Source organism: Neovison vison, chromosome 1, assembly GCF_020171115.1.
Source record: "Neovison vison isolate M4711 chromosome 1, ASM_NN_V1, whole genome shotgun sequence".
Lineage (NCBI taxonomy): Eukaryota > Metazoa > Chordata > Mammalia > Carnivora > Mustelidae > Neogale > Neogale vison.
In genome coordinates this window covers 170645468-170672732 of record NC_058091.1, presented here as the reverse complement: position 1 = coordinate 170672732, position 27265 = coordinate 170645468, and positions in this window count along the sequence as shown.

Here is a 27265-nt window from a genome sequence, read left to right as displayed (position 1 = left end):
CCTATCATTATTCCCTAATGTTTTCTTTAAACTAACTCAATTTTTTTTTAATACAGCTCAATTTCAAAAGGTAAATGGACACTTATCACCTCCCTGGTGATAGAATTTAAGTGTAAATATAAACATAATGGAGACTAAACAGTAGTATTAAGTTCAGCCTGGTTATTTTTGCCAGTCGGCTCTCTTTGTCTGAAAGAAAGACTATTGTCAAGTGTTAAAGCTCTATCAGCCCTGACCTGATACTTTCTTTTGTATTTAACCCAAAGAACTGTAAAGTGATCGAAAGTAACTTTTTCACTATTTGATTAGAAGTAACTTAATACTGTGCTTTTGTGTGGCACGTAATACTGTCTCACGTATCACCAATGACCCGGGCATCACATTTTAGAAAACTGGGACAAAATTTATGAAGACTTTGTGTTTCTTAGCAAAGATCCTATGTCAGAAAAATTCCGCTAAGAAAGGGCAGTTTGACATAGAACAGAGGGAAGGAGACACCGGTCTGGAACCCCTCCGATGATCCCTGAGCTGCCACACTGGACTTAGAGGGCAGTTCCTAACCTGACAGTGGGTTCTCAACCTTGGAAGTCACTCCTGGCCTCAGGGGAGACTGGGAACCTTCAGGCATTTATAGACTTCTCAGCTGCGGGGGTTTTCTACAGATAATGGAAGGAATCTGAAGGGGTAGAAGCACCTTTCAGGTTTTCAAAACTCAAAATCCATCCTGGTCTCCATCTCCCTACAGGCCATCTTGGGCTGAACACCCTCACCCAGTACCTCATGTCGTGACTGTACGTGGAGATAGGGTCTTTGTAAAGTTCATTTAGGTAAAGTGAGGTCATCAGGGTGGGTCCTACTCTAATAGAAGTTGTGTCTTCTAAGAAAAGATTAGGACAGGGAAGGGGTTCACCAGCAAGCCAAGGAGAGAGGCAAGAAACCAAGCTTGCAGACATCTGACTTTGGACTTTGAGCTTCCAGAAATTTCTGTCGTGGAAGCCCTGCCCCCACCCCCAGTCTGGGGCACTTAGTGATAGCAGCCACAGTGAACTGTTGTATAGAATGCGTGCTTCCCATCTGAATAAAGGGGATACATGCTAAATAGTGCATTGTCCCCCCGCAGTAACTGGTGTGTCACCCACAAGCTGGTGTGTGTGAGAGTCAGGACTGTCCACCTTCATACATATGTTCTTTCATTTACCATCTCCTAAATCTGCCCATCCAAATTCTTCCATGCCAAGAAAATAAAAGGTGGGTGGGTGGGTGTCCAGAAAGACTTGGTCATTCTTTCCGCTGGGAGCACAGATTTTCGGGACGTTTTATGTAATCCTGGCAAGAGATTGGTAAATTGGATTATCTTACACACCACGACAGAAATCTGTCTTCTAGCCCACTCGAGTCCCAAATAAGCATGTTTTTCCCTCCGTTGACCTTTCCCTCCCTTGCATTTCTTAAGCACAAAGAGCATTTCCACTTTGCTATAGGTCTGTCCTGTGCCTAAGTCCCAAGGTGACAGCCGTACACCATCTCTGTGTTCTTCCCTCTTCCCTGCTTTTTCCTCCCCCTCCTTTGTGTCAGCTGAAGCTGACCCTCGTCTCCCCTCCTCACTTTTGTGCCTTTCCGAGCATCTAGAGCATGCACGAAGCTCTGGTCAAGGACCAGTTAATATTTAAGCCCATTGAGCTCATTATATATTCTTTCTGCTCATGGTGTACCCAAAGAATGCGGCACAGCCAGAAATCTCAAAGGCTTTGAGAAATCTCAGACTCAAAATCTAGAATTAAGGGGCGCCTGGGTGGCTCAGTGGGTTAAGCCGCTGCCTTCGGCTCAGGTCATGATCCCAGGGTCCTGGGATCGAGCCCCGCATCGGGCTCTCTACTCAGCCGGGAGCCTGCTTCCATCTCTCTCTCTCTGCCTGCCTCTCTGCCTGCTTGTGATCTCTCTCTGCCAAATAAATAAATAAAATCTTTATTTTAAAAAAAAAATCTAGAATTAAGGGGATGTTCTCTTGGGGACTGTGTAACCTTTGCAGCTCGCCTCAGGAATTTGGACTGTCCCCAGTTAGGTCTGTGACATCTTGGCCGTGGTACATTCCGTTTCTTGAGAAAAGTTCTCCTAGCCCTGTGCATTCAAATAAATTTCAAACACGACTTCTTTGAATATCATCTGTAATCCCGAATGTTGGCCAGAGAAGCCCAGCCCTCGAGGAGGTTCTCAATGCTTCTGGGCTCCCTACTTGTTTAGCTGGGAGAGGAAGATGTTTGAGTGTTTGACCCAGGCAGGTGTTCTGGGGCCTTCCATCCAACCAGTTCATCCAGGAGTATATGGGAGCATGTTAGAAATAAACAATGAATACTGTTACACTAAAAAGAAAGAAAGAAAAAAAAAATATATATATATATACATATATATGTATATAAAAGAAATAAGCAGTTTAGCTCATCCTCAGTTACCCGGTAGGGACAGGAGAAAAAGGAAGAAGATTAAGGAAAAGGAACAAGATTTAAAAAAAAAAAAAATACCCTCAGAGCTGCAGATAAACAGTGGATCAGGCAATCCCAGGAGCCTCTTCCTAATTTAGTGTGCTCTGCCAGGGACTCAGAGGGCAGGGATTGCACGTTAGAACCCCCAGCCCCACCCCACCCCCGGTGCTAAACAGCAGCTTCGCATCATGGGTGGGAAGGCCACAGGGGTTACTCACTGCTGCTTTTGTTTTTTGTTTTCTGTGACCACTGTTTCTCTTTGGGAATCAATCCCTCCCTCTGAGAGTGTTTCCTGGCCTGATGGAGGAGCCTATCTCTTAGTTATACAATGTGTTCTGATTCATAGGTTTTTGTGAAGGCTCCGCCTTTGAAGAGATCCTTTATCCAGTTTGCAAGTTTCTGTGCACTTGGAGTGTAGAAAATCTGCTGAGCTCTGTTCTCTGTGTTTGGCCTCATGCATCTTGGGTTGCTGTGCGGGAACAATCCAGTGTTTTCCTTCTTAATGAGCTCCTCATCCCTCTCCTTCATAATTCTGCAATTTATGGAAAGTGTTGCTGGACATGCCTTTCCTGACTGCCATATCTTCTCCCATGCACACACACTTGCACACGGACACGCTGACAGCCAGGGCTTTTGAACATCAGACTGTGTCTAGTTTGTCAACAAAGCTGTGTCTTGTGTTTGCGTGCTTTTTTTCTTACTTGTTTATTGGAGAGAGAGATCACAAGTAGACAGAGAGGCAGGCAGAGAGAAAAAATTCCCTTCTCATTTCAATCTGTCTTTCCTTTTCTTTTCTCTCTCTCTCTCTTTTTTAAAAAATATTTTGTTTATTTATTTGTCAGAGAGGGAGAGAGAGAGCACACCCAAGCAAGGGGAACCCAGCGTAGGACTCAGTCCCAGGACCCTGCATGACCTGAGCTGAAGGCAGAAGCTTAACCGACTGAGCCACCCAGGCATCCCAAAGATTTAATTAATTAATTAATTAATTAATGTTATTATTTGACACAGAGAGAGATCACAAGTAGGCAGAGAGGCAGGCAGAGAGACGGGGCGGGGGGAGGTTTGCGGGAAGCAGGCTCCCTGCTGAGCAGAGAGCCTGATGCGGGGCTCGATCCCAGGACCCTGAGATCATGACCTGAGCCAAAGGCAGAGGCTTAACCCACTGAGCCACCCAGGCGCCCTTCTTTTCTCTTTATGCCGGGTGTTGCTACCTGGAGATGGAGATTCAAGGAAAATTATTCTTGAGACTTTATGATATAAAAGTACTTTGGAAAGAAAGGAGATCATCCTTGTTAATGTTTTTGTAACACCTCCAAAGTTCTGTTTTTGTTTTTGTCTTTAAGATTTTATTTATTTGAGAGAGCGGGGAGAGAAGGAGACAGCAAGAGAGAGCACGAGCAGGGAGGAGAGGGAGAAACAGACTGTTGAGCAGTGATCCCCACACTGGTCTCAATCCCAGGACCCTGAGATTATGAAGGCAGATGTTTAACCCACTGAGCCACTCAGGTGCCCCACATTTCTAAAATTTCTGAAGAGCAGAGCCAGCCACAGCAACCCAGGTACCTGGGCTTCAGGCCCATCTGAGAGCAGATTGGGTTTCTGTCCACCGAAAAAGATGTCCTCACGCAAGGTTTTTTTCCCTCCTCCCTTATCTACTGGCTCAATTTTCTAAACAGTTCCTCACCATGACCTTCTGTCATAGAAAACAGATGAGTTAACCAGGAGTGAGTAGTAGTGAAAAGCCAGGCTTTACCCATCACAATAAAGGCAAGCCTGTTTCCTAGCCTCATGCCCGCCTGTCAAGTTTTCCCCTTCTTTACAACAGTCGTGAAACCAGAGCCATTCCGTCAGTCATTCATGGGGAGACATTAGTCAAGGAGGGGACACTTTTAGGCTCAAGATGTCTCTAGAGCAGATCGGCTGGGGCCTGTTATCTCACCCGCTCACACACCGGGTGCACTTAACAGCTCTCCCTGACCTCATGGGGTTCCCTCCAAGAGGCTCCTGAGGCAGATGGGCTGGCAGGTGGTCCCCAGCAAACCCATCTTCTGGAGCTCATGTCCTCAGCTCGCATGTGGTCAGGCCTATAACCTCCAGCAAAGGTAATGGAATGTCCCTGTGGGGAATAGGGTAGGATATACAAGATTTCGTCTTGCTGGCATCCTCACTCTAGAAACCTCCTAACTGACTTTGAAGAGGTAAGGGGGTGGCCCATGTGCGAGCAGCTGAGGGCAACAGCCGTCAAGCAACCGGGGTCCTTGGGCCTGCAGCTGTCGGGCGCTGAATTCTGCCGGCCCCCTGATGTGAGCCAGGAGGTGGAGCCTTCCCCGGTCAGGCCTCCCCAGATGGGTACGCAGGCTGCCCCACACTCTAACTCTAGCCTTGTGAGATCCAGATAAGCCATTCCAAGGCTCCTGACTCACAGAAACTGTGAGATAATATATAAATGTTGTTTTAAGCTGCTAGGTTTGTGGTCATTTGCTAAGTAGCAAACTCCTAGGACAAGAAGAGTCAGCTCGCCCAGCATGACCCCACAGACTCCAAGAGCTGGTTAGGTTGGCTTCCTCTATTCATCTCTCCTATCTCCCTTAGGATCCTTGGTATGCAGAGCTGTAACCCTTCCACATAACCTCCTGAGCTGGGCAAATGTGTTTACTCTTCAAAATCAGAGAAATGACGGATTTCTCAAACTCCTTAAAATCAGAGAAATGATGGATCAGAGTTGTTTGAAGCAAGACCATAAAGAGGGATAGGTTGAGCGCTGAAAAACTATATAGGTTGAGCGCTGCATCACGGAAGGGGTTTAAGACGTGTCCTCTCCCATCTGCCCCCCACTCCCAAGTACCTTTCCGGAACCCATATTCCCACTGTTGTAAGACTTGTCTCAGGGTAGTCCATTTAATTACATTACAAGACTTCCATTCTTTCATTCATGAAGCTCAACAGATTTCATTTCCTCATCTGTAAAATGTCATAATAGTGCTTGCTTCGTCTAGTTGTGAGAGGAAATGAATTAATTTATATAAATTGTATAATAATTGCTTAACACCTGGTAAATACTATCTAAATGGACATTATTATGATAATGTTATTATTATTGATGTTGTTCATGGTGTCATTTATTATTATTGCCAGGCGGGGACGTAGACACAAGGAATGTAGGTAAGAATAAGACATGACTTCACTCTGTAGCAGGTTCCTTACCTGTTAGTGAGCTAAGTTCTGAAAAGAGAGGTGAACAGGACAGGAAGTTTATGAAATAGGGGCTTGAAATTAGCAATACAAATTCCAAAACCAGGGGCACTTGGGTAGCTCAGTCAGTTAAGTGTCTGCCTTCAGCTCAGCTTGCTTATGTTTCCTCTCTTGCCGCGTGTCTCTGTCAAATAAATACATCAAATCTTTTTTTAAAAAAAATGAAAAACAGGGGCACCTGGGAGGCTCAGTGGGTTAAGCCTCTGCCTTCAGCTCAGGTCATGATCTCAGGATCCTGGGATGGAGCCCCATATCAGGCTCCCTGCTCAGTGGGGAGCCTGCTCCCCGCCCCCGTCGCCCCCGCCGCCTGCCTCTCTGTCTGTCAAATAAATAAATAAAATCTTTTTTTAAAAAATCAAAAACAGGGGCGCCTGGGTGGCTCAGTGGGTTAGGCCGCTGCCTTCGGCTCAGGTCATGATCTCAGGGTCCTGGGATCGAGTCCCACATCGGGCTCTCTGCTCAGCAGGGAGCCTGCTTCCTCCTCTCTCTCTCTGCCTGCCTCTCTGCCTACTTGTGATCTCTCTCTGTCAAATAAATAAATAAAATCTTTAAAAATAAATAAATAAATAAATAAAAAATAAAAAACAAACAAAAAAACCAAAAACCAAATTCCAGAACCACATAAGGCATCCTGAGAAAACACATTCTAGGAGGGCTGGAGCCTAGAAGTGGGAGTTACAAAAAATGCATCCAGTAGCATCCTATGTACTCTTGGTTTCTTAGAAGTCAGTCAATGCTGAAAGAGAAGAGATTGATGAGAGAATGTCATCCATGTTATCATTTTCACAGGGTCAATGTGGCTAATGCAAAAAGAAAAGAAATTTTAAAATTTAAAAATGAAAAAAGAATTAAATCACAAAAACCATAGCCGTGGGATTATAACTCATAGCAAATTATATACGTGGTTATATGAATAAATATTAGATATATTTATATATAAATATTATATATTATTATATTAATTAATTATATAGTATAATATTAAATATTATATATAAAAATATTAGAGTAAGTGTAATGATAATATTAACAATAAATAATATGTAATATACAAATATAATTATTTATTTATTTATTTATTTATTCAATTACAGGTTAAGTATCAGGAAAGTTAGAGTTGCTGGCTCTTGTTTCCAGAAAGCTCGTGGGGAATCTCATGGTCAACAGTCTTTGCTGGTAGGCAGGAGCAGAGTGCTGGTGCCACAGTCTGTTCCTGTTCTCTGGGAGCGTAGTTGTTCCTTCTCACGAATGGAACATGAGGAACCCTAGGGGACATGAGCTGTCCTGCCCTGCATGGGACAGTTGTGAAAAATGAATCCCTTGGGGCCAAGACTTGGCCTCCAAACAAAGAAGATATTCAGAGGTTAATCCGTGTTTTCCTTGGGGTTTCTTGATCAAGGTCTCATCCAGGATGAGAATAAAAAGGAGACTGTATCCTTACGAGATCGTGTCATGTCGTAATTGGCTGCTGGTGAGTGTGTCTCAGCCTGTGCTTGACCCTTGTATTGCTTCTTTTTACCTCTGTTCCTAGCATGATGACTGTAAATAGCCAGATAGTCTATCTATATTTACAAATAATGAGTCACTGGTTTAATAGAACTAGACAGGAACAGTTAAACATGCAGAAGAGGGGCAAAACAACTCATTATGCAATAGTTCTATAGTTCTCCTTTCCATTTGTGGGCTCCCACACCGAGGGTACATTTTGGCCAAATTAGATATGATTCTGCTAGGGACAGACTTTCAATCTAGAAGTGAGAGGCCATTTTCAAATATTACGTCTCCAGCAATAACCGGTTTCTTGAGACCTTCCCGAGACTTTTCCCTAACTACTTCATACAACTAGTGCTTTGTTTTTCTGGCTCAGAAAGGATGAAAAAGAATTCTCCAGTGCTTTTCTCCTAAACTGCAACTCTGCCAGGTTTTATAAATATTTGTGTACCGAGCGAAACTAGGTGTTTTGATTTCCTCCCCTGGTCTGTCACAAGAGGCCAGGATCGTCACCATTGGGGTTCTTGAGAGCTTGAAATCTTGTTATAAAAGTTCCTGTCACAGTCTCATATGCTGAGGGGACTATGTTGAGGCCCAAGTGGGGAAGCGTTGTATCTGGGTGTGTCTGAGAGGCTGTTTCTGGAAGAGCTTAGCGTTTGAATGGGTAGACTGAGCCAAGAGAACCTTCACCAGTGTGGCCAGGCCCCGGCCAAGTGAGGGCCTGAATAGAACAAAATGGTGGAGGAAAGATTTTGCTCATCTTGCTTGAGCTGGGACATTCACCTTCTGCCCTCAGACATTGGTGCTCCTGGTTCTCCCAGAGGGTGGGCATTTAGACTCTGTCTATGATTTATGTCATCAGCCCCCATGAATCTCAGGTCTTTGGATTTGGACTGAATGACACCACTGGCATTCCTGATTCTCCAGTTTGCTGATTTTTTTTTCATGCATATTGTGTATCTCCAAGACAGCTTGAGCCAGTCCCTATAATGAGTCTTCTCTTGTGTATCTATAACTATCTATCTCCTATTGGTTCTGTTTCTCTGGAGAACCCTGACTCATACACACTTCTTCACCGATCAGCAAGTGTACACATAGCTTTGCTGTATAAAGATCTGAACTTGAATTAGCTTTGTGGTTTATTTCTTGGAGTGGAGGTAACATGAAAATGAAGTGCCACATGGAGGTAGGGTTTGGAATGATTAAAAAGAGGGCCTTGCAGGATACCTGGGTGGCTCAGTTGGTTGAGCAGCTGCCTTCAGCTCAGGTCATGATCCCAGTGTCCTGGGATCGAGTCCACATCGGGCTCCTTGCTCGGCAGGGAGCCTGCTTCTCCCTCTGCCTCTCCCTGCCATTCTGTCTGCCTGTGCTCACTCTCTCTCCCTCTTCTCTCTGACAAATAAATAAAATCTTTAAAAAAAAAAATAGAGGGCCTTGTGACGGAGTCTAAGCTCTACTGTTTATGCTCTTGAATGGGGTAAACTTTCTAAGTCTCTTCTTCCTCTAAAATGAGAATACAACTACTTCATTGAGATCCTCCAATTCGATGAGATGGTTTATGTGAAAATAGCATAGAAGTAAAGCAATCAGTAATTACTAACTCTTACTGTGGGTTTTTTTTTTATATTTTATTTATTTGACAGACAGAGATCACCAGTAGGCAGAGAGGCAGGCAGAGAGAGGAGGAAGCAAGCTCCCCGCTGAGCAGAAAGTCCAATGAGGGGCTCAATCCCAGGACCCTGAGATAATGACCTGAGCCGAAGGCAGAGGCTTTAACCTACTGAGCCACCCAGGAGCCCCTTCCTGTGGTGTTTTGATTGGGAGTCAGGACATGGAAAGAGGAGGAAAGGTTAGGAACTCAGGTGCTGTCTGACACTAATGGAGGGAAGGGGTGTAGGAGGCAGTGTTTTTAAAATGGTGACATGAGGGGCACCTGGGTGGTGTTTTTGTAGCAATGTGAAACTAACACATGAAGGTAAAGATGAAAGTTTCATTTAATTCCATTTATGCATTTATTTGCTCATTTATTACATTATTTTTTAAGCAATCGTGAGCAGCTCTAGTGGACGAAAGCGCTGAACCCATTGCTGGTAATAAAAGCACGAGTAATACCCAGTCCCGACTGTCAACATATTCAGAAAGTCAGTGGGAAGACGAGAAAAACGTTTCAGACTTCCTAAACTACTTGCTGTGCCTTAATTCTCTGAACTACTCAACCTCTCCTCTTGCCTACAATTTTCAAAACAATTAGTCACAGTGGGGGTGTGTTATGTTTTGCAAACTCGTTGGCATGAATGTAGTATAGGCAAGTTCAAGAAAAGCTAATGGATTTTTCCCCGTTGGTCTAGGTCCAATGAGATCATGCCTTTGGTGCCCTTAGTTGTAGGGCTGTGACCGTTTGAGCAACACCCACATCACACTCCCGCTGCCCACTGACACAGTGGCATCTTCCCTGCTCAGAAGAGCTACCTGCAGAGGGTTGCCTAGAACAGAGCTTCCCAAAACCCTGGCGTGCCTAAAAATCATCTGGGGCATATTAAAACACAGAGTCCTGGGCTCCAACCCCAGAGAATCCAGTTCAGTAGCTTTGGGCTGGGCCTGAGCATCTGAATATCTAATAATTGCCCAGTTTGGGCTGCCTGTCCACCGGGCATGCTCTGAGAGTCTTTGGTGGATCCCTCCTTATTTATTGAGAAATATGGCTCATGGAGCTAGGAGGGGCGGAAGCAGACAAACTCAAAACCATGTCGCATATTGGCCCCATACTTGGGAATACACGCACCCTGACAGTCCTCCATCCTGGGGCCTTCCATTTTTGTCCCCAGACAGAACTTCTTTGCCCTCCTGTGGTAGTCTGGGATGTCCTGTAGCTTGCCAAAAACTCAGACCACTGAGAAGGAAGGGAGAGGAAGGGAGAATGAGTGGTGTTTCCAGACACCAGGGACCTGGTACCCTTGCCATCATAGCCAGCATCCTATCCTCACTGATGAGGTCAAAACAAAATAAAATGTTGAAATCTCTGATTGGGCAATTTGGCCTAAGAACAGAGTGAGTGTCCCACTGAGGGGTAAGCACTGTGATTGCACAATGTGCTCTGTGTTCACAGGAGGCATCACGTGATATAGCCGCCTCTCCCGTCCCCATCTTCTAATATCCCCTCACCCAATGCTGCTGTCCTTTTTTTCCCCCTCACTGCTATCCTTCTGTGAACTCTTAAAAGCCAAAAGGCACACCGGGATGTGCTGACACCCACTGCTTGGTCCTCTGGCATGGTTCTTTGACAGATCTTTGATACGAGCCATGACATGGCCATAAGCCTCCACATGGCAATTTCAGGTGATAATCTTGAACCCCTCCATTGATACATGCACCTGTCACATACCATTGATTGGCATTATGGATCCCAGGTCCTCTTTTTTAAGATTCAGGAAGATAAAAGGGAGTTGGAGTCCATTGTTTGGAGAAATCCAGTTGGAGTTCCAAGTATCCTCTCCATCATTTGAAAGACTAGAAGTGTCATAAATCAAAACTTTGTCAAGTACTGCTTGCTTGATTAAAAGGAAAAATATCATCCTTGTTGTCAAAACTGGTTTTTGCTGAAGTCCTCTTTCTAAACGAAAGATCCTTCTAGAGCTTGAGGAAGATGGTGTATCTCGATGACTATGGTAAAATTATTTCCTTTCTGGCAGGTCTCTGCAAAATGAAAAAAAGACTTGTTTGGTGTGTGAACTATTCCACATCTATAAATCTCTTTTTTTTTTAATGAGTAAAAGACCATGATTGCTTTTATTTGTTAAGTAATTACTTTTGTTTCGCTCTAAAGTTCTAAAATAAAGAGACGCTTATTCCCTTCCAGGTGTATAGTCTCCATGAATCCATAACCATTCTTGGAGGTCATTGGATCACGGGTTGAGAAAATCTGCCTAAAACACCACTGGATTTATTTTATTTTATTTTACTGAAGTTTATTTACTTATTTACTTACTAATCTCTATACTCAGCTTGGGGCTGAAACTCACAACCCCAAGATCAAGGTCGTGTGCTCTTCCAACTGGGCCAGCCAGGTGTAAAGCACCTCAACTTTAATGTCTCCTTTCCCTCTGAGCTTCCTTTCATCAACTCTCAATTTCAATAAATTCAAGAAAAAGATTTCTGTGAATCAGTCAGCCTGGGAGAAGTGAAAGTATAATGGATCATATCACATGATGCCTTCTTGTGGGGAACATTCCAAAGCTTCCAGTGCAATTCCAGAAAGTGTAAGGATCAAAGTACAAGAATCAAAACTCCCTCATGCAGTTTTAATTATTCAGACAACAAATTGATTCAATGTCTTTGAAAATTTTCTAAACAACATTGAAATAATATACTAAATGTGAAAAAAAAAAAAGAAACTTATTCTCCCTGCCCCCACCTTCCACTCTCTTGCCCAGAGGGGAATCTCTGTTGACAATGAATTTATGTGATATATGCTTTATAGTTCTCTGATCTTCATATGTCAATGGGAGCCTGGGTGCATTATTATACTTTTCCAGTTATTACTGAGAAAAAAGAAAGTATTCAGTTTTCTTGAGCAAGTTTAATATTTGATGGTTCAGGCCCCCCAAAAGAGAGTAATTCTGTTTTCTCTCACATGCTCCAAATCCCAGCGAAGCTTTCTCAGACCTCCCCTGGGTCAGATACATTCCTGGTACAGTCAGCTGGCTGGGATGGGTGTCATGTTGGATCCAGCTAATTCATGGGCGCTTCTGCCACAACCATGTACATATGTGGGTTGAGCAATTTTCTTTTTCAAGAAGAACTGAGCAGGTGCCTCCACTAGCCAACCTTTAGAAGGCTGGTAGTGTTTGTCCTCAGCCTAAAACAGAGTGGAGAGTCATACAGGAAATGAGAGCACTTTCTTTGTATGATGAACAAGGATTCATTCTTTTTCTTCAATATATTTTTTTTTCTGAATAACAAGAAATGCACAAGAAACAGAATTGGGGGAATTTTTGTAAGTGCAAATGCAGTAAAATGTCTCCCATCTTTTTACGATAAGCCGCCCCGCCAACATGGGGGCTAGCTTTTCTTCTTGCCTTTGTCCTTTGGCCCTTTGGGTTTAAATGTCTAAGTCAGTGGTAATTACCCTTGATTACCTATTAGAATCACCTGGGGAATTCCTAAACTACTCATGCCTGGTTCCCTTCCTGGAGATTTTGGTGCAATTGATTTTGGGTGTGATTGGTCATTGCATTTTTTTTTTAAACTCTTTAGGCGATTCTTATATCTAGACAAAGTTGAGAACCACTGAACTAGGCTGTTCTGCAACTCTTCTTATGTATGCAAGTAATGCACAAATACGTTCTTTTTCATTTTTTTTTCAAACATGGTTCTTAGTATTTAAAACAATTTTCAATGTACATGGAGAAGGGGTTCTTAAACTCTGACTTGCAGCAGAATTACCTGGGAGCATAGACAACAGGCTCATTTCCATCCTTGATCAGATTCATTAAGTATGAGGTAGGATCCAGAAATGGGTATTTTTTACAAGCTTCTCATTTTCTCTCTTTCATGAAAGTCTTTAATTTGAAATAAGTTTGTTCATTTATTTATTTACTTACTTATTTAAGTCCTCACTATACCCAGTGTGGGACTTGAACTCACAACCTGAAGATGGAAAGTTGCTTGCTTTTCAAACTGAGCCAGCCAGGGTCCCCCTGAAATAAGTTTATGTTTACATAAGAGTAACAGAAAAAAAAAAGAGTAGCAGAGAATTCCCCTGTATCCTGCCTCTGGCTTCAAACATCTTATATAACCATGGTATACTTAATCAAAACTAAGAAATTAACATTAATGCAATTAAATAAACTACAGACTGTATTTGGATTTTACATTTTTTTTTAAAGATTTTATTTATTGGGGCACCTGGGTGCCTCAGTGGGTTAAAGCCTCTGCCTTCGGCTCAGGTCATGATCCCAGTGTGCGGGGATTGAGCCCCGCATCCGGTTCTCTGCTCAGCGGGGAGCCTGCTTCCTCCCCTCTCTCTCTCTGCCTGCCTCTCTGCCTACTTGTGATCTCTGTCTATCAAATAAATAAATAAAATCTTTAAAAAAAAAGATTTTATTTATTTACTTGAGAGAGAGAGTGAGAGAGCACAAGCAGGGGGAACAGCAGAGGGAGAACCAGACTCCCCGCTGAGCAGGGAGCCTGATGCCGGGCTGGATCCCCAAGACTCTCGAATCCGGACCTGAGCCAAAGGCAGACGCTTAACCCGGGCGCCCTTTACTATGGAATTGAAAAAGAAATTTTCTTTTACACTTAGTCTCAAATTTTAGTACCCTCCTTTGAGATAACTACTGATTACTCTTCTCTATCCTTCCAGTTTTTTTCCTAGTTAAAAACATGCACATACCAACACATACATTATATAACAATATAAATATTGTTGAGTACCTTGCTTTTAGTCATGCAACAATTTGATAGCGCGATTTTTTAAATGGTAGAATATAGACCATCTAATTTAGCATTTATATAACTTGGGAAAGATAAAGTGTGTTCTAAACAGAAAACCTTCTGTAGTTGATGTTCAAATCAACAGAACCAAAATCCTGGGGCATGGTAAGGCAGAGAAGACATTCTCCTGATTTTGTTCCATAATGCTTCTACAGACCTGGAAATGAATAGAAGGGAGGTACATAGCAAATGGAAATGGTAATAGACTTCTGAACTTTACTGTCCGAACATGTATTTTAAATGCAAACAACAAGAGAAAGAAAGCAACAGGCTAGAAATGAAGTCTTGTTGCTCTGGGTGCTGAGAGGAACTGAGAGATAGAAATCCTTTGTTAGTCTTTGAAACTGTTTCTGGGCAAGTTATTCAAACTCGCTCCCTTTCTTTCTTGTGTTTAGTGGATTTCACTAACCGCACAACACTGTTGTGAGAAAAGGTTCCCACATCTTTTTTTATGCAAAGGCTTTGAATACACGTGAATATGAACTTGAAAAATCTTCATCTGCTGAAAACAGAGGAAGTAGCGTTTTAGCGTATGTTGGTGGTGGAAGCAGAAATAGCTGTGGTCTCCAAAAGAAAGTAAAACTGCCTTATGGTCATGTATGCTTATGATTTTAAAACAAATGAATTTTTTCCAATTCTGTCTCGCTGACTTTGGAATGCTTGTTTGTCTAGAGCTTTTGGTATTTGGAGAGAGATCTGGTAACATAAAATAAGGTCCACTGCTGGTGGGTGATACATCGAACAGCCTCACCTGTCACTGGAAAAGTTGTCTGGTCAGCAATGAAGCCGAACATTTGGGGCAAAGAGAGTTCCCCTGGGCTAACTCATGGTATTCTGAATTCTCATATTCAGACCTTGAAACAAATATATACATATAATTTATTTAAAGAACAAAAAGCTTTATTTTAAAAAAGGGGGGGTCTTGGGGCATCTGAGTGGCACAATCGGTTAAGCATCTGACTTTGGCTCAGGTCATGATCCTGGGGTCGTGGGATCGAGTCCTGCATCGGGGTCTGTACTTAAGACATGAACAGACACTTCTCCAATGAAGACATACAAATGGCTATCAGACACATGAAAAAATGTTCATCATCACTAGCCATCAGGGAGATTCAAATTAAGAGAGTAATTCTGTTTTCTCTCACATGCTCCAAATCCCAGCGAAGCTTTCTCAGACCTCCCCTGGGTCAGATACATTCCTGGTACAGGAACTCACATTGAGATACCACCTTACACCAGTTAGAATGGTCAAAATTAGCAAGACAGGAAACAACGTGTGTTGGAGAGGATGTGGAGAAAGGGGAACCCTCTTACACTGTTGGTGGGAATGCAAGTTGGTGCAGCCACTTTGGAGAACAGTGTGGAGATTCCTCAAGAAATTAAAAATAGAGCTTCCCTATGACCCTGCAATTGCACTACTGGGTATTTACCCCAAAGATACAGATGTAGTGAAAAGAAGGGCCATCTGTACCCCAATGTTTATAGCAGCAATGACGACGGTTGCCACACTGTGGAAAGAAACAAGATTCCCTTCAACGGACGAATGGATAAGGAAGATGTGGTCCATATACACTATGGAGTATTATGCCTCCATCAGAAAGGATGAATACCCAACTTTTGTAGCAACATGGACGGGACTGGTAGAGATGATGTAGAGATGATGCTGAGTGAAATAAGTCAAGCAGAGAGAGTCAATTATCATATGGTTTCACTTATTTGTGGAGCATAACAAATAGCATGGAGAACAAGGGGAGAGGGAGAAGAGAAGGGAGTTGAGGGAAACTGGAAGGGAGACTATGGACTCTGAAAAACAATCTGAGGGTTTAAAAGGGGATGGGGAGGTTGGGGAAACCAGGTGGTGGGTATTGGAGAGGGCACGGATTGCATAGAATACTGGGTGTGGTGCAAAAACAATGAATACTGTTACGCTGAAAATAAATAAATAAAAATAACGGAGTCTGCTTGTCCCTCTCCCTCAGCACCTCCCTCCACCCCACATGTGCTTTCTCTCGCTGTCCAATAAATAAATAAATAAAATATTTTAAAAATTAAAGTGAAATTTTAAAAACTTTATAAAAAGAGTATTGGTCTAGGCTCATCACTTCGGATCCATATTGTTCAACATGGTGGTCTTATGGGATCAAGTTCATAGATCCGATTTTTTAAATGGCTCCAGTCAGCTTTCTCTCTTCTTTTTTTCAATGAACACATAGTATATTATTAGTTTTAGAGGTAGAGTTCAGTGATTCATCAGTTGTACTTAACACCCAGAGCTCATAACATCACATGCCCTCCTTAATGCCCATCACCCAGTTACCCCATCCTTCCACCTCCCTCCCCTCCAGCAACCCTCAGTTTGTTTCCTATGATCTAGTCAGCTTTCTTTATGGAAATATTACATTCATAATAATTTACCTTCATATAATTAACCTACAAAGGTGACATGTTTTTTATTTGAGAGGTTTTTTTTCTCCCATAATATGAGATTGACAACAGGATGGCTATCATTATCATATAGAGATAATTATAAATATAGCTCTGCATGATCCACAATTCACATACAACACGTATTCTTAATCATTTGTAGTAGTATTCATTTTTATAAATTCCTGGAACAAATTTTTGGCATGTCCTAGAAGCCTCCTGGGAAACCCCCACAGTAGACAAAATAACATTTTTATTCAAGATCCAGAGTGATGAACCCAGACCAAGACCTATTTTTTTTTAAATGAAGCATTTTTCCCCTTAAATAAATGACATATATCTGTTCCAAGATCAGAATATGAGAACTAGGAACGCCATGAGTTAGCACAGTGGAGTTCTCTTTACCCCAAAAGACAAAATAACATCCTTAGACAAAATAATATCTTAGCATTTTCATTATGCAATATTTGGAGCCAAGATTTGGGAAAATAAGTATCAAAAATAATTATCAAAACATTTCATAGCAGGTAAGTTATTGGTTTCTAAAGAAAATAATCATTAGTTTTCCCCATACAAATAATCAGAAAGAACAATTGAGTCCCAGAAGTAAAGTAAAAATTGATAGATTTTTTTTAAAAAAAGATCTTATTTTTTTTATTTGAGGGAGAGAGAGAGTAAGAGAAAGAGAAGGAGAGAGTGCACAGAAGTGGAGTAGGGGTGGTAGGGAGGAGGGGCAGAGGGAGGGTGAGAAGCAGGCTTCCCCACTGAGCAGGGAGCCAGACTCTGGTGTGGATCCCAGGACCCTGGGGTCATGACCTGAACTGAAGGCAGACACTTAACTGTCTGAGCCACCCAGGCTCCCCCAATTGATAGACTTTTAACCTTTTTTCAGAAATGAAATTTTTTTTTTTAAAGATTTTATTTATTTATTAGAGAGAGAGAGGGAGAGCGAGCGAGCAGACAGAATGGCAGACAGGCAGACAGAATGGCAGGCAGAGGCAGAGGGAGAAGCAGGCTCCCTGCTGAGCAGAGAGCCCGATGTGGGACTGGATCCCAGGACGCTGGGATCATGACCTGAGCCGAAGGCAGGGGCTTAACCAACTGAGCCACCCAGGCGTCCCCAGAAATGAGATTTTGTAGTCAAAAAGTGAATCAAGGGGTGCCTGGGTGGCTCAGTTGGTTAAGCATCTGCCTTTAGCTCAGGTCATGATTCCAGGGTCTTGGGATCCAGGCCTGCATCAGGCTCCTTGCTCAGCGGGGAGCCTACTTCTCCCTCTCCCTCTGCCCCTCCCCCCACTCCTGCGCGTGCACGCCCGCAGTCTGTCTCTCTCTCTTTCTCTCTCAAATAAATAAATAAAATCTTTAAAAAAAAAAAGTGAATCAAGAAATCAGCAGGAAACCACAAGGATTTAGAAGCCTCTCCAGAACTTCTCTCTCTATGAGATAAAGAAAGTTTTGTTCTTCATAAAAGCCACAAAAGAGGACGTATTTTTTTTTCTTAAAGAACAGACTGAATATTCAGGAAGCATTTTCCCCTCAGCTGTTGTTTTTTTCCTCTTTATTATTCATAAGATTCTGTTTTCACATTTCTTTTTTTTTTTTTTAAAGATTTTATTTATTTATTTGAGAGAGAGAGACAGTGAGAGAGAGCATGAGCGAGGAGGTCAGAGAGCGAAGCAGACTCCCCATGGAGCTGGGAGCCTGATGTGGGACTCGATCCCGGGACTCCAGGATCACGCCCTGAGCCGGAGGCAGTCGTCCAACCAACTGCGCCACCCAGGCGTCCCTGTTTTCACATTTCTAATATAACTCTCCATGCGGGTTTAAACATACAACAATACATATAAACAAGATGAATATTTTAAAGCTTTAATTTTGGTGTCCAGATATATTAACTGTGTCTTTGACTTATAGAAGATTGGGAATGCACAATACCATGTTTTTATTTTTTTTAATTTTAATTTTAGATAGTGAACATACAGTGCGCTATTGGTTTCTTGACTAGGAGTCAGTGATTCATCACTTACATGTAACACCCAGTGCTCATCACAAGTGCCCTCCTTACTGCCCATCCCCCATCTAGCCCATGCCCCGCCCGCCTCCCTCCAGCGACCCTCAGTTTGTTCTCTACCATCAAGAGTCTCTTATGGTTTGTTTCCCTCTCTCCTTTTCTTCTTTTCCCCCTTCCCATGTGTTCATCCGTTTTCTTTCTTAAATTCTATGTATGACTGAGATCATAAGTTATTTGTCTTTCTCTGACTTATTTAACTTATATAATACACTCTAGCTCCATCCACATCATTGCAAATGGCAAGATTTCTCTTTTTTGATGGCTATTATATTCTGATATATATATATATATATATTCTCTTTTTTTTTAAGATTTTATTTATTTATTTGACAGAGAGAAATCACAAGTAGATGGAGAGGCAGGCAGAGAGAGAGAGGGGGGAAGCAGGCTCCCTGCCGAGCAGAGAGCCCAATGCGGGACTCGATCCCAGGACCCTAAGATCATGACCTGAGCCAAAGGCAGCGGCTTAACCCACTGAGCCACCCAGGCGCCCCTATATTCTCTTTTTTGATGGCTATTATATTCCACTATATACCTATACCACATCTTCTTTATCAATTCATCAGTTGATGGACATTTGGTATCTTTTCCATAATTTGGTTATTGTTGATAATGCTGCTATAAACATCAGGGTGCATGTACCCCTTCGAATCTATATATATATATTTTTTTAAGTGTTTTTTTTTTAATTTTATTTATTTATTTGACAGAGAGAGATCACAAGCAGGCAGAGAGGCAGGCAGAGAGAGAGAGGAGGAAGCAGGCTCCCCGCTGAGCAGAGAGCCCGATGCGGGACTCGATCCCAGGACCCTGAGATCATGACCTGAGCCGAAGGCAGCGGCTTAACCCACTGAGCCACCCAGGCGCCCTCGAATCTATATTTTTATATCCTTTGGTTTGTCATCTTAATCACACCTTTACCAAGACCAAATATAAATTGCTTTTGTGTACTGCTTTTGTACTTTTTAGGTTTATAATTTTTAATCTTTTTAGAAGTGTCCAGGTAACCAAAGATTTCAGATAACTAAAGTTTATCTGTAAGTTAATTTCGTATTAGTCCAAGCTCTAAGGATCTTGGAAACATATTTGAGTTGGGACGGTGTAGAGTAATAGAATTGCAGTTGGTCTTAACATTTAGATGGATGGTATTTAAAAGTTTTCAGTAAGTGAAACATTTAAGTCAAAATTATCTGCACTATTGTCTGATGTTTATAAGACACAATCCTTTAAAATATAATAATTATTATGATTTAATTTAGTCAGACATAAAATAGTTAAGGTCACAAAGATATAAATGTAAGTCCTACAGAAAGGAGAATGTACATTTTAACCTTGTTTCACATTTTATTGCAATTAAATCAGCAAGAGGATATTCAGTTTTCTTTAACAGCTTTATTCAGATTCAATTCATGTAACATATAGTTCTCTAGTTGAAAGCTTATCATTCAGTGGTTTGTAGTATATTCACAGATATGCGTAACCATCATCATAGCCAATTTTAGAATATTTTCATTATTTTAAAATGAAACCCCAACCCTTTATTTATTCATTCATTCATTAATTCACTCATTCATTTATTTGTGAGAGAGAGAGTGAGCAGTGTTGGGGAGGGGCAAAGGGAGGGAGAGAGAGAGAATCTTAAGCAGGCTCCACGCCCAGCGCAGAGCCTGACATAGGGCTCAGTCCTTTGACTCTGAGATCAAAATCAAGAGTTGTATTCTTAACCAACTGAGCCACCCAGGCGCCCCTAAACCCCAAACCCTTTAGTTACCTCCCTGCCTGCTGCCATCACTCATTCCTCCCAAGATCTAAGCAACCAGTAATCTACTTCATGTCTCTATGGATTTTCCCATTCTGGACTTTTTGGATAATTAGAATTATAAAATATGTGGTCTTTTGTGGTTGGTTCATTTCTCTTAGCCTAAGTTTTTTGAAAATCTTTATTTTTTTTAAGATTTTATTTATTTATTTGACAGACAGAGATCACAAGTAGGCAGAGAGGCAGGCAGGGAGAGACGAGGGGAAGCAGGCTCCCTGTGGAGTGGAGAACCCAATGTGGGGCTTGATCCCAGGATCCTGGGATCATGACCTGAGCTGAAGGCAAAGGCTTTAACCCACTGAGCCACCCAGGTGCCCCCAAATCTTTATTTTTTAGAGACGATTTAGTTCATGGAAAAATTGAAAGGGAATTACAGAGATTTCCCATATATGCCCTGTACCTACCTACATAGCCTTAACTGCCACCAACATCTGCCACCAGAGTGGAACATTTGTCATAACTGATGCACCTACATTGACACCTCATTTTCATGCCAAATTTCATAGTTTACAATTAGGGTTTTCTCTTGATGTATATTCTACTGGTTTGGACAAATGGATGATGACATGTATCCATCAGTACGGTATCATACGAAGCATCAGTCCCCTAGAAATCCTTTGTGTTCTCCCATTCATCCCTCTCTCCAACCTAACTACCTGCAACCTTTTATCCTTTTACTCTCTTTGTAGTTTTGCTTTTTCAAGAGTGTCAGATAATTGGAATCCCATAGCCTGTAGGTTTTACAGATTGATTTTTTTCCATGTAGTAATATATATATATTTAAAGATTTTACTTATTTATTTAAAAAGAGAGCTCCAGCAGGGGGAGAGGCAAAAGGAGAGGGAGGAAGAATTCCAAGCAGACTCAGTACTCAGCATTGAGCCCAATGCGGGGCTCAGTCTCACAACCCTGAGATCATGGCCTGAGGAAAAATTAAGAGTCGGATGTTTAACCAACTGAGCCACCCACATGTCCCAGTGATATACATTTAATTTTCCCTCATGTCTCCTTGTGACTTAATAGCTCATTTCTTTTAATGGCTGAATGATATTTCATTGCCTGGGTGTACCACGGTTTATCTATCCATTCACCATTGAAGAGCATCTAGGTTGCATCCAAGTCCCGAAAATTCTGAGTAAAACTGCTAGATACAATCATGTGCAGGTGTCTGTATGGACATGTCTGTGACTCCTTTGGGTAAACACCAAGGAGCATGATTGCTGGATCATATGATAAGAGGATATTTAGTTTTGTAGGAAACTACCTGACTGTCTTCCAAAAAGGCTGTAACATTTTGCATTCCCACCAGCAAATGAATGAAACTTCCTACTTCTCCACATTCTCACCCTCATTTGGTGTTGTCAGTGTCTTCGATTTTACTTTTTCTAGTAAATGTGGCATAATGTTTTCAAGGTTAATTCATATTATAGAATGTACCCATATTTTGTTCATTTTTTTAAAAGATTGTGTTTATTTATTTGACAGAGAGGGAGATCACAAGTAAGCAGAAAGTCAGGCCGAGCAGAGAGCCTGATGCAGGGCTCGATCCCAAGATCCTGAGATCATGACCTGTGCTGAAGGCAGAGGCTTAACCCTTTGGGCCACCCAGGTGCCCCGTATTTTGTTCATTTTTATTGCTGAGTAATATTTCATCATGTGAATGTGCAATATTTTGTTTAGTCATGCATCAGGTGATGGACATGTGGGTTGTCTTACTGTTTTCCTACTGTAAGTAATGCTACAGTGGACATTCATGTATAAGTGTTTGTATGGACACGTGTTTTGATTTCTCTTGGGCATATACCTAGGAGGAGAATTTCTGTGTCATGAGGTGACTCTATGTTTAACTATTTGTGGACGTGCCAAATTGTTTCCAAAGTGGCTGCACCATTTTACATCTGATGTAGTCAAAGAAACAGACAATAAAGTAAGTCAATAATAAATGCAATGGAGAAAAAAATGAAGAGACATGGAAGGCTAGACCGTGACTGGGTCTTGTTGAAGTGAGAGGGCCATTCTGTGTATAAGCTGAACTACACATAGTATTATCTCAGTCTAAGAGAATGAGACTGAGAGTTTGATCATCGTGAGGGTACCTAGATTCACAGAGGTTAGACTTTGTGCCCAAGATTACAGCGCGGGTAAAGGGTGAGCTGGAACTTCAATCCAGATTGCTCTGATGTCACAACTCAAGCTCTTCTCACTCTACCACATTTTCCTAAGTGTTCATTTTTCTAGAGGAAGAACTTATTCCTTAAAATGGAAGCATAATACATTTGGGACAAAACTGACAGTTAATGTTTGGAGCTTATTTTCCTTAAGAAATAGTCTCAGCGAGAAATATGAACATACTCGAAAAGAGTATGTTCTTTGACCTGATTGATGCATAACTAAGATCATAAATATGACGTAGCCTAGAGAAACATCTTTCCTACTATCTCCAGGAGCCTCTTCTGAGGTACAACATTGCATATAAATCTTGAGGAGTTCCTACACTGTCACATTTCTAGCTGAAAAAGAAAAATGTTTTCATTTTAACAAAATATCAAGTAGCCAGATTTAATACTTTTGAATCCTGACATAGCTTCAGGCCATGCAGTTGAGGAGGTCTGAATTTCAAAGGGCAGGAGGCTGTTAGGCTGGAGACCCAGGGAAGAGGTGATGTTGCAGTCTTGAACTGAAGGCAGTGTGGAGGCAGAATTCTTTCTCAGTTCTTTTTTTTTTTTTTTAATAAAGCCTTCAACTGATTGGACGAGGCCCACCTTTACCATGGAATGGAGGATAATCTGCTTTATTCATAGTCCACTGATTTAAATGTTAATCACATCTCAAAAATGCCCTCCGAGCAACATCTAGACCAGCGTTTGACCAGACACTTGGGCACCATAGTCTAGCGATGCCAACACATAAAATTAACCATCCTATTTCCTTACCCTAGGAGACCAACCTGATTCCACCTGGGGTATATCCACTGAAGTTTGGAGATTTTTCTGGATTGCTTGAGCAGGGCTTTAATGATTCAGCAATCTGTGGGTCAACTCTAAACAAGGTGTGCCTGTGTGAGTTTAGTGAGAATGACCGGCAAGTGGGGAAACAATGATTTTCTGAACCCCTCTTCTAGGCCCTGAGACTGTAGTCAATGAATGAGACAGATGATACCTTACAGAATTTATTTTGCAGCAGGTAAAATTAAAAAAAGAAAAAAATCTACCTACATAACACAAAATCATCTATGTGCCACAGGAAAGGAAAAAACAAAAGCATGGCATCTGGGCCAGGCTTTGAAGAACAGATATGCTTTTAACAAATGAAAATGGAGAAGGGGTGTGGGAAGTATAAATTGGATACTGAATGAATGCTGTTGAATTACTTTCTAGGAAACAACAGCAATAAAAATTCTTCGGAATCATCCTATGTGATCATTTCCCTTTTTATTCTGAGCCAGTGGAGGAGCCACAGTTGGTAAACCCTAGATTAAAAATATGAGATTATTCCACATGCTGGACATGGAAATCATGGTGGATTGACTTGGATGGAAATGGAAATTTCCATCCAAATGGAAATGGAAATCATGAATAGGAAATGGAAACGGATTTCCATGTAAATGGAAATCATGAATAAGAGTGATTTTTCTGTATCCAGAATTTTCCAAATGAGCTGGTACCTCAGTTAAAAAGTTAGCCCACGGATGTTTTAAAGCATCCATATCCCCCTTCTTAAAGACACACTGTGTTTGCTGTGTCCACGCACCCAGTTCCCAAACCCTTTTGGCAAATAAATGTTCTGATCCAGTTGTTTCTGCACAAAAATTCTCTCACTGCTTTGAGCAGCACTTTTTCTCTATCAGCTTCTCAGAGTGGCTGGTTACTGACTAACCATTGACTTCTTCAGGGCTTGGGTTGGGAATTATGTAATTAAAAAAAAACATCCAGCACAGCCAAACCCAGGCCCAATAGCCGGAGGGCAGGCAGACAGAGCAAGTAGGTTCTGAGGACTTTAGTATGGCAAAAAGTTGTACATTAAGCAACTAGAACACTGACGGTCCGTATGCAGCCAAGCATCTGGTTTGAGTTCTGCCACAGTTTGCCTTTAGTTAAAAATAGATGTGATGTTTGCCAGTAACTCTCCCTGAGGGACGAAAGTGGCATGCTTCACATGGAAGGAGGAAATACCAAGCCATCTCAACATGTATATTTTCATCGTATAAGACTGTATAAGCGTGGTATCTAGTATTTTGGAACAACATTAACAATGAGAGCTTTTTTTGTCACATTTTCGTAGGACATCAGCAACTCTTGCCTCAAGTTGTCTTTTCTTTCCTTTTTTTTTTTTTTTTAAGGTTTTATTTATTTGACACAGAGAGAGAAAGAGAGAACAAGCAGGGAGAGCAGCAGGCAGAGGCAGAAGGAGAAGCAGGTTTCCTGTGGGAGCAAGGAGCCTGATGTGGGACTGGATCCCAGCACCTGGGATCGTGACCTGAGCCAAAGGCAGTCATTTAATCAACTGAGCCACCCAGGCGCCCTGTCAGCTTGTTTTTAAAGCTATTTTTGCGGGTGACAGGCGTTTGCAGTTGTCCTCATTACATCACTGAAACCAGACGTTGTCAGTCAAGGTCAGATCAACCCATCACGGACGCTGTGATGGTCAGCTCACCAAATGACAAACTGTTGGACAAGAAAGGGACATTACTGAGATGAGTGCCAGAGTGTCCAGCTCTCAGTCGCAGACTGCTTTGCTGTTTTTGCCTCTGCTGCCCTGGCTTATCCCTCTCGCCTCCATGCTGTTCGCTCAGGAGGACAGCTTTGAAATATCACACCTGTTTGCTCGTACCTTCTTTTGTGGACATTCTACTTTTTTCTTATGAGTCCATCTTGTCCTGTTTGGTAGAAGTTTTCTGAAGGCATTATTTAGCTCCGAGAGCAAGAATGCCCAGTATGAGACGCCTGGGTTGCTCAGTCAATTAAGCGTCTACCTTCAGCTCAGGTCATGATCCTGCGGTGTTGGGATTGAGTCCTGCATCGGGCTCCTTGTTTAGCGGGGAGCCCTCCTTTAGCCTGCCGTTACCCCTGCTTGTGTGCGCTCTCTCTCTCTGATAAATAAATAAATAATATCTTAAAAAAAAAAGAGTGCCCAGTGTTTGGACCATTTCCCAATGCTGAAGATTTTAGGACCCTCTATATATGGTCACCATTATATCCAAATGCCTGGTGGAGTTCCTGACACATCACAAACACTTAGTAGTATTTGTTAAGTTAATAAATATAACACACAAGGGTGTGTGTGTGTATTTAATCCAGGCTGCTGATGATACAGCTTTTAGAAAGTAAAGCTTTTCCAGTCCCATCCATGCTGAGTGAAATAAGTCAAGCAGAGAGAGTCAATTATCATATGGTTTCACTTATTTGTGGAGCATAACAAATAGCATGAAGGACAATGGGAGTTAGAGAGGAGAAGGGAGTTGGGGGAAATTGGAAGAGGAGGTGAACCATGAGAGAGTATGGACTCAAAAACAATCTGAGGGTTTTGAAGGGGCGGGGGATGGGAGGTCGGGGTACCAGGTGGTGGTTATTATAGAGGGCACGGATTGCATGGAGCACTGGGTGTGATGCAAAAATAATGAATACTGTTATGCTGAAAATAAATAAAAAATAAATAAATAAAAAGAAAAAGAAAAAGAAAGTGAAGCTTTCCCCCCAACACACATATTTTTTATTTCACTTTTCTAAGATTTTTTTAAACCTCTTTTAGAAAGACAAATAGTAAAGATGGTCATGATCATGTTGCTCTATTCCCTACAATAGCAGAACAACTCAGAGAACAAAAAAGTCTTTCTCCTTAAGTTTCACTTGTATTACAGACTGTGTAGGTCTTCTCTTTTCACTTGGAAATACATGTTTCCCAGGCAGTGAGAAGAAATGGTTCAGTTTTGGGGCATCCTGGAGTTGTTTTCTCTTGTGGATAGGTAGGGGGAAAAAAAAAACAGGCATCAGTATTGTGCGTTGGATTCTAGACCCCGGTTCCCCCAATGGAGAACTGAATGATGACATGTTAAAGCTGGCAAGGCACTGAGAAAGCTTTGTGTCCAGGCTTGTGGTTTTACTGAGGAAGAAACAAGCAGTTCCGAGAGACGAGGAATTTCCCAGTTAGCCATGACAGGCCCATTGATGGAAATTGAGTCCCTTGTCTCAAAACAGGTGGTGCAAGGCTCTTCCTTCCCATTTCCTGCCTCAGCAGTCCTCATGTGAATGCTCTCCAATTTCTGTTCCAATCTAAGGTTTCAAACGCTGGTGGAATCAGTGTTCTAAGCTTTCAGATTTCTGGAGTTGTGGATGGAGTTGCTGCTTCTTCTGGATTACAAGAGAGTGGAAAAGCTGAATGACTGGAGAAACAGTAACATAACTATGTGTTTACAGCCATGGCAAGACATTAGGTCAAAACAGCAAGTTGCAGAAAAATAGATAGAATCAAGGCCATTTTGCACACTGTAGTTTAAAAAGAAATCTGAGCTAAAATTTTAAAAAATGGTTACTTTGGGGAGCAAAAATGAGATCAGATAGTGGGGCTTGAAAAGGAGTTCCCTATTTTTCTGGTAGATGCTGTTCTGTTGTATTTTGCAGTGAAAAAGTAATCATGTATTTCATGAGTAACATGCTAGAAGTTTCTTGAATTCAACAAAGGACTAGTATCTAGAATACATAGAGCACTCTGAAAAGTCAACGGTAAAAGCAGTAACCAGTCCAGTTAGAAAATACACAAAAGACATGACAGACCTTTCGCTGCCATTCAGATGACAGTAATACATGAAAAGGTATCCCATGGAGGTGCCTGGGTGGCTCAGTGGCTTAAACCTCTGCCTTTGGCTTAGGTCATGATCTCAGGGTCCTGGGATCGAGCCCTGCATGGGGCTCTCTGCTCAGCGGGGAGCCTGCTTCCTCCTCTCTCTCTCTCTGCCTGCCTCTGCCTACTTGTGATCTCTGTCAAATAAATAAATGACATCTTAAAAAAAAAAAAGGTATCCAATGTCATTAGACATAAGAAAAATAAAAATTAAAACTGCAGCTCAATGTCCTTAGACAACTCTCAGAGTGGCTAAAATAAAGAAGAATGAAAATTTCCACAAGGATATTAGTAAAATTGGGCTCCTTTGTTGGTGGGAATATAAAACAGCTACACTGGAAAATAATTTAGTGATGTCTTATGACACTGAACCTTATGATCCAGGAATTGTACTTTTTT